The following is a 12,828-nucleotide window of genomic DNA, read 5'->3' as shown; positions in this document are numbered from 1 at the left end:
ACAGACAGGCAGACCACAGGTGTAATAAAATATATATCCAGCCACAACAATCTTCAAGAGCCAACTAGAAAAAAAAACGGTCCGTCACGATCCCTCTAAGAAAAACAGAGCAGCCTTCACATCCACATAAAGTGTGGGAATGTCGTCATGAGCGAGTTACAGTGGTTCCTCCTTTAAAAGTTGTGTCATACTGCGGCACACCCTGCGTGCTGCTGCAGCATTCTGTGGCACGTCAATTAATTCTCAGCCATTTCTGTTACTGCAAGTTATTGTTAGTTTGACCAGCAGAGTTCATCTTTGAGAAGCATTTGATAGTATTCCGTATTGGCATTACCAGATAATTTAAAACCTTTTTTGTAATAGTATATGGCTTATTTCATTTGATTAATATTATGGTGTTTCCATTCAGAGAAAAATTGTCAGTCTGAGCGCACACTGGACATTCGGACCAAGGAGTAGGGTTGATTTGAGCATTCTGGCCTTACGACGGCAGTCAAGCACCCAAGCACCCAAGCTAACGGTGCTTCGACGGTGGCTGTTGTCTATGTGTGCAGAGGGTCCCTGGTCCAGGTAGGGGCGAGGAGAGGGACGGAAGCAAAACTGTTACACAGGCACCATTGTAATTGATCGCAAGACCAAGGTTTTATTTTTTCCCTACTTTTTTTATTACGTAGACATAAGCACAGTTGACACCATCGAGGTGCGGATGTTAACTTTCTACACAAGTTGTTTTTTTCCAGTTTCGTCCGACAAACATATTGTAGTGGTAAAATAAAAAGGGATACATTTTTATAGAATTCTAAGCATCACTCCAGTCAAAACAGACTCTGCGAACGTTCGATTCCATTAATTTGCTATGGGCTCGTGCTAGTGTTCCAGTTTAGCCAACGTTCTTAAGCCGTTTTTCAGCCTTGGGTGAATTTTGACTCGTTCTATTGTCCAGCATATAGATATCCAGAGCGAATTTACGAAAGCACCCGAATGTCCATTGAGAAAGCACAACGACCATTTAGCTAAGCTAAGAATGACGGGAATAATCAAGTCATTAAACGTTGGATAGTTAGCCTATAGTTAATATACTGGCAAGTTTGATGTATAACTACTAACGTTAGGTAGCTAGCTAACATACCGGTACATACTGCTGTAATGATATGCTATGTGGTTTGTAAGGACAGCGTAGCTAACAAATTGTCAGCCAACATAACGTGTAAGGTAGAAATAGAAGGTAACGTCATGATTTCCCTGGGGGTTAGCCTTGCAATAACCAAGTGGTGAGACACATAGCCCTCTATATTTAAATGTTTCAGGTACACTCCGATAGGTGTCTGTGTCACATACAGTCTCTTCTATTGACATTATCTTCTATTGTTTGTCCTCGTGTCTGTTTTTCAGCATAAAGTATTCTGTAGCCACTTAGTGTGGACACCAGATGAGACCACACACACACACAAACACTCTCTTCTTCATTTAATCCCTCTCCCCTTTCTCCCTAAATCCTCTAGGTTATTTTAAAATCCTAAATCCTCCCGCATCTGAACTGGCTGACACAGAGGGCACAGCATGATCATAGGTGAGATGCCACTTGGTCGGGTCAACAGGAAGTATTATTAAACATTGAAATACAGACAGCGATGTAATAGTCCCAGAGTTAATGAGCCAAGGTCAGTTTTGCATTTAACCTCCTGATGATTATGATGACTGACCGTGTTAGAATGAAAAAAACAAGGCTTAATCATGCTCTCTCTCTATCCATCGGTCTCTCGTCTGCAGGTATGTTTTCATGTGAGAGAGGAAGCCAGTCCCGTCATCGCCACCTCACCCGCTCTTAAGATAACTTTCGATCCAACTGGGGGCCCAAGGCTGGTTAGGAGTCCCCGCAATTGTGATGAACTGAGAGAATATTAGGGTAGCACTGTAATTCATGAATCATATGCTGTCTACCGCTGTTCTTACCTCTTTCTGTCTTCAACACCTCTCTCCCCACCTTGTCTTTCTTCCTCGTTTTATAATGCACACCATATGTGCATTTAAGTACAGTTTGAACTTGTATTTATAATATTACAATTATCATAATTATAATGCATTTATGTATTTATAACACCTGGATAATGAACTTCTTTCAATAAAGTGTTCACATTCTCCACTGGTTGAAATTATCTCATTGAAATACTATCCTGTGTCCTCAGATTAATGCAGATGAAGGGAGTTAGATATGCATAGTTTTTTTTTATATATATGAATTACAAATCAATCATGTTTCTAGTCTAGTCACAATATAGTCACAATGTGTAATCATTGATGTCCCAGGAACAGGAGTGGTAAACACTGTTGAAGTGTATAATTGCAATACATACATGCAGACACAGCATCATTCAAATAATGGAGTTTGATATGACTGAAAAATAATGTCTCAGAGATTCACACCTGAACCGCACCTTTAGTTGCTAAGGAAGAGTACATGTACAAGCTACAATGTGGGAATCTCATGCATGGTAATAACTACTGTATATAGGACTTGCATCCTTGGCACAATAAAGTTATTATATTCTACTCTATCCATAGGCTTCATTAATGCCATTCAGACTTGAAGTTGATACAACAACTATGATAGCCGAGGTTCATAGATTGGTATGAATATTAGTTCAGAACCTAACGTTTTAGGGTCCATACATAGATCGGCTACATTCTGTAGCTAGCTACACATCCATAGGCATACAGTTAAATAGTTAGCTAGCTATGTTACTTCAGCTGTATTTCAAGGCAAGCTTACACAAATGTACATTCAATTTGCAGTAAATGCTTTAGCTAGTTAGATTCTTTACATCTACTGTTTCACAAGACAACAGCCTGGTTTGCTGGTTTTCTCAGGAGTCCCTAAAACATTAAACAATACGAATTACAAATTCATTCTCCTAACACTAACGTAAACTCATGTAAACTCGTACATCACCCTGGTCCGTACAATTGCCCTTATTTTAGCCCCCCAAAAACGTAATCCTTACAGATCAACTGTAATGTCAATACCATTGTAAAGCGCAATTTCTCCCCTTTCCAACATTATTAATTACATGACCTAAATGCTGCCCGTTTCTGCATAATTCAAGCGGGCAATGAGCCCCGTCGGGTCTTTTTAAAAATGGCGGGTGGGGAAGCGAAACTAATGCGTGATAGTGAGAAGGAGAGATGTGTGTGGAAAAATTGCTTTTTTTCACTCGATCTGTCCAACTTATCACCTTATCGCCTCTAAAATGTAAATAAAACACTATGAAGAGTTTATATAATGTGTCATTACATACCTATTAGAAGGTTTGTGTCAAATTTGAATCTGTTTTTTAGGGTGGTGCTAAAGTGATCTTAGAAGTAAACAGCGGCTTTGAGAATGATGATCGCATGCAATGATGACGCAAAAAATGACTAGGTATCCCCCCCTTACCCCCGTTACTGTCCATTTCTTGTTTTTAAACGATGAGAGAAGTGCTACACCTGGTGGTGAGAGATTGTAAAACATAAATAGTTGCTTTATGCGTGCTGTACGTTACGACATGACACGTCACGATGTAACGGAGGGTCAGTTTTTTCAACTTTTCTCCAATACTATAGAGCCATTACCATGTCAATCAACGCTTGAATAGAAACCTAGTTCACACCCCCAATTTTGAAGTCAACATAGTCGCTACAGTCCCATTAGTTTTCTTTGTAGCCTCGTTTGAATGTTGCGGTGGCGCACATTTGTACGGAATGGGGTGAGTTTACATTAGCTAGCTGGCTATTGTTAGCTAGCCAGATAACTTGCTAAATAGCAATTTTCGTAAATGAACATTATGACCAAAAAATATGCACAAATGTTTGTCTCTACATTAACTAATATATTCCTCTCAATTGTACATTTTTGGCTTGACTCGTTATGACGTTATAACAACCTACGTCTGGTTCCACCATAATGTTTTGTTAGTCATCTTTGTTGAAGAACGTCACAAAGGCAAGGGTGGCTCGCGTCAAAATTCATCATTGGAACCACTCGATATGATTGGTTACATAAAAACCTTGGCACCCAAATGCATAATGAGTGCTCTAACTCCCCCTTGTGGTGGTCTGGAGCAATGAAGCTGTGACGCTGGGTACCTCTAAGTCCAGTGGTGCAAGCTCGCAACTTTTAAAGGAGGAACCACTATACAGCCCATTTATATAGTATCTGCCAGTGCGGAGCTATTTAATCTTGGACAAAGATCTCATATAACGCTGTGTACTACTCCCTTCACAGAACAGCTCAAACTGGCTCTAACCAGAATAGAAAGAAGAGTGGGAGACCCCGGTGCACAACTGAGCAAGAGGACACGTCGACTGGAGTGTCTACTTTGAGAAACATACGCTTCACAAGTCCTCAACTGGCAGCTTCATTAAATAGCACCCGCAAAACACCAGTCTCAACATCAACAGTGAAGTTGCGACTCCGGGATGCTGGCCTTCTAGGCAGAGTTCCTATGTCCAGTGTCTGTGTTATTTTCCCAATCTTAATCTTTTCTTTTTATTGGCCAGTCTAAGATATGGCATTTTTGTTGGAACTCTGCCTAGAAGGCCAGCATCCCGGAGTTGCCACTTCACTGTTGACGTTGAGTCCGGTGTGTATATACTGTATGTACAGTGCCTTGCGAAAGTATTCGGCCCCCTTGAACTTTGCGACCTTTTGCCACATTTCAAGCTTCAAACATAAAGATATAAAACTGTATTTTTTTGTGAAGAATCAACAACAAGTGGGACACAATCATAAAGTGGAACGACATTTATTGGATATTTCAAACTTTTTTAACAAATCAAAAACTGAAAAATTGGGCGTGCAAAATTATTCAGCCCCTTTACTTTCAGTGCAGCAAACTCTCTCCAGAAGTTCAGTGAGGATCTCTGAATGATCCAATGTTGACCTAAATGACTAATGATGATAAATACAATCCACCTGTGTGTAATCAAGTCTCCGTATAAATGCACCTGCACTGTGATAGTCTCAGAGGTCCGTTAAAAGCGCAGAGAGCATCATGAAGAACAAGGAACACACCAGGCAGGTCCGAGAAACTGTTGTGAAGAAGTTTAAAGCCGGATTTGGATACAAAAACATTTCCCAAGCTTTAAACATCCCAAGGAGCACTGTGCAAGCGATAATATTGAAATGGAAGGAGTATCAGACCACTGCAAATCTACCAAGACCTGGCCGTCCCTCTAAACTTTCAGCTCATACAAGGAGAAGACTGATCAGAGATGCAGCCAAGAGGCCCATGATCACTCTGGATGAACTGCAGAGATCTACAGCTGAGGTGGGAGACTCTGTCCATAGGACAACAATCAGTCGTATATTGCACAAATCTGGCCTTTATGGAAGAGTGGCAAGAAGAAAGCCATTTCTTAAAGATATCCATAAAAAGTGTACTTTAAAGTTTGCCACAAGCCACCTGGGAGGCACACCAAACATGTGGAAGAAGGTGCTCTGGTCAGATGAAATCAAAATTGAACTTTTTGGCAACAATGCAAAACGTTATGTTTGGCGTAAAAGCAACACAGCTGAACACACCATCCCCACTGTCAAACATGGTGGTGGCAGCATCATGGTTTGGGCCTGCTTTTCTTCAGCAGGGACAGGGAAGATGGTTAAAATTGATGGGAAGATGGATGGAGCCAAATACAGGACCATTCTGGAAGAAAACCTGATGGAGTCTGCAAAAGACCTGAGACTGGGACGGAGATTTGTCTTCCAACAAGACAATGACCCAAAACATAAAGCAAAATCTACAATGGAATGGTTCAAAAATAAACATATCCATGTGTTAGAATGGCCAAGTCAAAGTCCAGCCCTGAATCCAATCGAGAATCTGTGGAAAGAACTGAAAACTGCTGTTCACAAATGCTCTCCATCCAACCTCACTGAGCTCGAGCTGTTTTGCAAGGAGGAATGGGAAAAAATGTCAGTCTCTCGATGTGCAAAACTGATAGAGACATACCCCAAGCGACTTACAGCTGTAATCGCAGCAAAAGGTGGCGCTACAAAGTATTAACTTAAGGGGGCTGAATAATTTTGCACGCCCACTTTTTCAGTTTTTGATTTGTTAAAAAAGTTTGAAATATCCAATAAATGTCGTTCCACTTCATGATTGTGTCCCACTTGTTGATTCTTCACAAAAAAATACAGTTTTATATCTTTATGTTTGAAGCCTGAAATGTGGCAAAAGGTTGCAAAGTTCAAGGGGGCCGAATACTTTCGCAAGGCACTGTATGTGTAGTTGAAGTCGGAAGTTTACATACACCTTAGCAAAATGCATTTAAACTCAGTGTTTCACAATTCCTGACATTTAATCCTAGTAAAAATTCCATGTCTTAGGTCAGTTAGGATCACCCCTTTATTTTAAGAATGTGAAATGTCAGAATAATAGTAGAGAGAATTATTTATTTCAGCTTTAATTTCTATCATCACATTCCCAGTGGGTCAGAAGTTTACATATACTCAATTAGTATTGCCTTTATAATTGTTTAACTTGGGTCTAACGTTTCGGGTAGCTTTCGACAAGCTTCCCACAATAAGTTTGGAAAATGTTGGCCCATTCCTCCTGACAGAGCTGGTGTAACTGAGTCAGGTTTGTAGGCCTCCTTGCTCGCACACGCTTTTTCAGTTCTGCCCACACATTTTCTATAGGATTGAGGTCAGGGCTTTGTGATGGGAACTCCAATACCTTGACTTTGTTGTCCTTAAGCCATTTTGCCACAACTTTGGAAGTATGTTTGGGGTCATTGTCCATATGGAAGACTCACTTGCGACCAAGCTTCATCTTCCTGACTGATGTCTTGAGATGTTGCTTCAATATATCCACATAATTGTCCTACCTCATGATGCCATCTATTTTGTGAAGTGCACCAGTCCCTCCCTCAGCAAAGCACCCCCACAACATGATATTGCCACCTCAGTTCTTCACGGTTGGGATGGTGTTCTTCGGCTTGCAAGCATCCCCCTTTTTCCTCCAAACATAACGATGGTCTAAATGGCCATTATGGCCATTTTTGTTTTATCAGACCAGAGGACATTTCTCCAAAAAACATGATCTTTGTCCCCATGTGCAGTTGCAAACCGTAGTCTGGCTTTTTTTTATGGCGGTTTTGGAGCAGTGTCTTCTTCCTTGCTGAGCGGTCGATATAGGACTTGTTTTACAGTGGATAATAGATACTTTTGTACCTGTTTCCTCCAGCATCTTCACAAGGTACTTTGCTGTTGTTCTCGGATTGATTTGCACAAAATACGCTCATCTCTAGGAGACAGAACGCTTCTCCTTCCTGAGCATTATGATGTTTGCGTGGAACCATGGTGTTTATACTTGTGTACTATTGTTTGTACAGATGAACGTGGTACCTTCAGGTGTTTGGAAATTGCTCCCAAGGATGGATCAGACTTGTGGAGGTCAACCATTTTTTTCTGAGGTTTGATGAGGTCTTGAATGCTTTATTTTGATTTTCCCATGATGTCAAGCAATCATAAATGATTTTGAAGGTAGGCCTTGAAATAAATCCACAGGTACACCTCCAATTGACTCAAAGTATGTCAATTTGCCTATCAGAAGCGTCTAAAACCAATTCTGGAATTTTTCAAGCTGTTTAAAGGCACAGTCCATTTAGTGTATGTAAACTTCTGAAATTTAATTGAGAGGGGGGGGGGGGGGGGGGTGCTTGGGTTGTTCTTAAACATAAAGACAAGGGAGGACCTCTACTTGAGTCTTGCTGGCAATAATGCTTTGATGACACCTAGGAGAGTGAGTGCAACCGTTGAAACCACTTCTAATGCATACAGGAACAGACTCATTATTCATTGGTCTGAGCTGTGTCGACCAAAGCCTTCTCTCTTGGCTTGGGCTCATTAGTTCTAGGCTTGTATAGGAAGTACATTGCATGACTTGTAAGGACTGTTTACACTTTCTGATGGTGGTGTTTGGACTCTGGGCAATTAGTTCTCTAAAGAGTGGCCTGGTGTCAGAATCACACACACACACACACACACACACACACACACACACACACACACACACACACACACACACACACACACACACACACCAGCAAGATCCTTGCAGGCCTCTGAGTTATATAGTGTCAGCGTGACTTCCTACAGCACTTCTTTAGTACATGAGTTTATCAGCTGCTACAGTATATTAATACAGTGCCTTGCGAAAGTAATCGGCCCCCTTGAACTTTGCGACCTTTTGCCACATTTCAGGCTTCAAACATAAAGATATAAAACTGTATTTTTTGTGAAGAATCAACAACAAGTGGGACACAATCATGAAGTGGAACGACATTTATTGGATATTTCAAAACATTTTAACAAATCAAAAACTGAAAAATTGGGCGTGCAAAATTATTCAGCCCCCTTAAGTTAATACTTTGTAGCTCCACCTTTTGCTGCGATTACAGCTGTAAGTCGCTTGGGGTATGTCTCTATCAGTTTTGCACATCGAGAGACTGACATTTTTTCCCATTCCTCCTTGCAAAACAGCTCGAGCTCAGTGAGGTTGGATGGAGAGCATTTGTGAACAGCAGTTTTCAGTTCTTTACACAGATTCTCGATTGGATTCAGGTCTGGACTTTGACTTGGCCATTCTAACACCTGGATATGTTTATTTTTGAACCATTCCATTGTAGATTTTGCTTTATGTTTTGGATCATTGTCTTGTTGGAAGACAAATCTCCGTCCCAGTCTCAGGTCTTTTGCAGACTCCATCAGGTTTTCTTCCAGAATGGTCCTGTATTTGGCTCCATCCATCTTCCCATCAATTTTAACCATCTTCCCTGTCCCTGCTGAAGAAAAGCAGGCCCAAACCATGATGCTGCCACCACCATGTTTGACAGTGGGGATGGTGTGTTCAGCTGTGTTGCTTTTACGCCAAACATAGCGTTTTGCATTGTTGCCAAAAAGGTCAATTTTGGTTTCATCTGACCAGAGCACCTTCTTCCACATGTTTGGTGTGGCTCCCAGGTGGCTTGTGGCAAACTTTAAACGACACTTTTTATGGATATCTTTACGAATCTTGCCACTCTTCCATAAAGGCCAGATTTGTGCAATATACGACTGATTGTTGTCCTATGGACAGAGTCTCCCACCTCAGCTGTAGATCTCTGCAGTTCATCCTGGGCCTCTTGGCTGCATCATGGGCCTCTTGGCTGCATCTCTGATCAGTCTTCTCCTTGTATGAGCTGAAAGTTTAGAGGGACGGCCAGGTCTTGGTAGATTTGCAGTGGTCTGATACTCCTTCCATTTCAATATTATCGCTTGCACAGTGCTCCTTGGGATGTTTAAAGCTTGGGAAATGTTTTTGTATCCAAATCCGGCTTTAAACTTCTTCACAACAGTTTCTCGGACCTGCCTGGTGTGTTCCTTGTTCTTCATGATGCTCTCTGCGCTTTTAACGGACCTCTGAGACTATCACAGTTCAGGTGCATTTATACGGAGACTTGATTACACACAGGTGGATTGTATTTATCATCATTAGTCATTTAGGTCAACATTGGATCATTCAGAGATCCTCACTGAACTTCTGGAGAGAGTTTGCGGCACTGAAAGTAAAGGGGCTGAATCATTTTGCACGCCCAATTTTTCAGTTTTTGATTTGTTAAAAAAGTTTGAAATATCCAATAAATGTCGTTCCACTTCATGATTGTGTCCCACTTGTTGTTGATTCTTCACAAAAAAATACAGTTTTATATCTTTATGTTTGAAGCCTGAAATGTGGCAAAAGGTCGCAAAGTTCAAGGGGGCCGAATACTTTCGCAAGGCACTGTATGGAGACAGCTGCACTGTGCACACACCCTCAGGTGTGTCTGCTGCACACACACACACATGCATTCTTGCTGAGGAATGCTGTGGGAGGCTTGTCGTGCAGAGGTATCTGAAGTCATTCCAGGGCGGGTAAACGAGAGATAGATCCTCCCTGTCGTTCATCTTCAGGGCCGACCCCCTTTGTGTGTTTTTCATTTGCTCTGTGCATCGGGATTGGAACTAATTTCTTCCAGGGCACATGCTCGTAAAAACAGACAGCTGCCATCCACCCACACCACCCACAACGACAGGAGCGGTGGAATCTACTGGGCCTCCATGGAGTTATGTGTTCTTCTTTAGTCCCATGTTCATTGTCACCTAAATCAGAGCCATTTTGGCTGCATTCACAACTGAACACAGCCAACACAGACTTAAACTAGGGTTGGATTCTTTGGTTTCATGATATGGATATAAGTTCTATGGCTGTTTGGAGTAGAAACATCTATGGTATACATCCTCTCACACTGGAGCCATGATGGTCTTTGATGAACAGCCAGCCCTCTTTCTTATATGATACTCAATAATTGAGGCCAATTTACAGAGGTCATGGATAACAGTGATTAAAGAAGGGGAGAGATTAGATGGAGGAGGAAGGGAGGGAGATATGGGGGAGGAAGGGGGAGATGGGGGAGGAAGGTAGAGATGGGAGAGATGGGGGAGGAAAGGCGAGATGGGAGAGATGGAGAGAAACAGGAGGTGGGAGAGATGGGGGAGGAAGGGGGAGAAAGGTAAAGATTGGAGAGATGGGAGAGAACAGGAGATGGGGAAGAAGGGCGAGATGGGGTAGGAAGAGGGAGATGGGAAGGAAGAGGGAGATGGGGAAGAAGGGAGAGATGAAGAAGGAAGGTAGAGAAGGCAGAGATGGGGGTGAACATGAGGCATGGGGGAGGAAGGGAGAGATGGGGGAGAAGGGCTTGGGTTCACACAGGAAGAGAGGTTGATGTTCCTTGACCCTCAGATAACACCTTCAACTGACTCACAGCCAGGGGTTACAGGGAGGTGAGTGTAGCTGTCTCTCTCTTTCTGTGTGTTTGTGTGGCCAATGGGTTAATAGGATTCATGTGTCATGGGACACATGGTAGTGCTACTGGCTGAGATACAGATGAAGGTTGCAGCACGGTAGGAGGTGCCATCAAACCTAACTGTTATTTTTCTCATTAGCTACACATATGTAGTTTATATGTTTACTCATCAGAAAATATCAAGCTAGATTAATTAATGTGGGTGTATAAATACAATAAATAGATTGAAATAGAGCATTCCATTTTGTAAAAGAAAACAAAGACCCTGATACGAAACATCTACACAAACTATGGAAAACTCACGCACCAAATCTCAGTCTTAGCTACAAACATTCCCAAATTCCCAATAGCTTTTCTATATATCCAAGATGGCGTAGCAGTGGGGAAGTCTGTTTTGATTGTCTTGTCCCGTCCCTTGTATATATAGTTTTTTCTTCTTATATATTTAGTATATGTTTGTATTATTTTTTTAATCTAATTTTCCATCTACGGACTGAACATACTCTCCTGCAACCCGCCTTACCCAATGTGGTATGGATCTGCTATATTTACACTTTTTAACTGGCACCCCCTTCTGAAGCTAGCCAGCTAACTAGCTACTAGTTAGCCTGGAGCTAGCCTCGAACTAGGTCCATCTCCCGGCTAGCTGAATAAAGTAGTGATCCTAACTGACCTACGACAGGAGTTTTGCAAAACTGCGATTAAATCTATTTGGCTAAGGTGTATGTGAACTTCTGACTTCACTTTATCACTCCAGTATTATTGCTAAATTGTAATTATTTTTGCCTCTAGGGCCTATTTATTGCCTACCTCCCTACTCTTCTACATTTGGACACACTGTACATATATTTTTCTATGAATCTTTTATTTTGTGTTATTGACTGTACATTTGTTTATGTGTAACTCTGTGTTGTTGATTTTGTCGCACTGCTTTGCTTTATAGGTCGCAGGTCGCAGTTGTAAATGAGAACTTGTTCTCAAGTGGCCTACCTGGTTAAATAAAAGGTGAAAAATATTTTTTATGTAAATAAAATAAAAAGCTTTGCCAATGCAGGGTATTGAAAGCTATCCAAACAATGTGCATCATGGTCTACTAAAGTTAAACATCCATCCATACCAAGACGCAGACGTCAAGGTGACCCAGCATGGATCCACAAGGCCCAGTGCCCAGCCGATCCTTCCCCAGCCAGCAACAACCCAAGCGACACAGGAGCAGAATTCAACATGTAGCACTGGTATGTTTGCTGAGAGAGAGAGACTCTGGGGTAATGGGATCCAGTCTGGGCTGTGGATGGTTAACATGGTCAAAAATATACAAATAGAGGGAAAAAGAGAGGGAAAGGGAAGAGAAGAGAGAGGGGGATTGAGAGAGATACTACATGGTGAGATACTAAACTCGGGAAAAAAAGAAACGTCCCTTTTTCAGGACCTTGTCTTTCAAAGATAATTCGTAAAAATCCAAATAACTTCACATATCTTCATTGTAAAGGGTTTAAACTCTGTTTCCCATGCTTGTTCAATGAACCATAAACAATCAATGAACATGTACCTGTGGAGCGGTCGATAAGACACTAACAGCTTACAGACGGTAGGCAATTAAGGTCACAGTTATGAAAACTTAGGACACTAAAGAGGCCTTTCTAAGGACTCTGAAAAACACCAAAAGAAAGATGTCCAGGGTCCCTGCTCATCTGCGTGAACGTGCCTTAGACATGCTGCAAGGAGGCATGAGGACTGCAGATGTGGCCAGGGCAATAAATTGCAATGTCCGTATTGTGAGACGCGTAAGACAGGGCTACAGGGAGACAGGACAGACAGCCGATCGTCCTCGCAGTGGCAGCCGAACATCACACCTGCGGGACAGGTACAGGATGAAAACAACAACTGCCCGAGTTACACCAGGAATTCACAATCCCTCCATCCGTGCTCAGACTGTCCGCAATAGGCTGAGAGAGGCTGGACTGA

At 41.9% G+C, this 12,828-nt stretch overlaps 1 protein-coding gene across 1 annotated transcript in view; it reads right to left on the bottom strand.

Moving 5' to 3' along the window:
- LOC139415386 (uronyl 2-sulfotransferase-like) overlaps nt 1-12,828 on the bottom strand; it is a 165,806-nt gene that overhangs the window by 54,648 nt on the left and 98,330 nt on the right. The gene's annotated exons all lie outside the window — the stretch shown is intronic.

The sequence above is a fragment of the Oncorhynchus clarkii genome, chromosome 8, assembly GCF_045791955.1.
Source record: "Oncorhynchus clarkii lewisi isolate Uvic-CL-2024 chromosome 8, UVic_Ocla_1.0, whole genome shotgun sequence".
NCBI lineage: Eukaryota > Metazoa > Chordata > Actinopteri > Salmoniformes > Salmonidae > Oncorhynchus > Oncorhynchus clarkii.
This window is presented reverse-complemented; position numbering and strand designations above follow the sequence as displayed.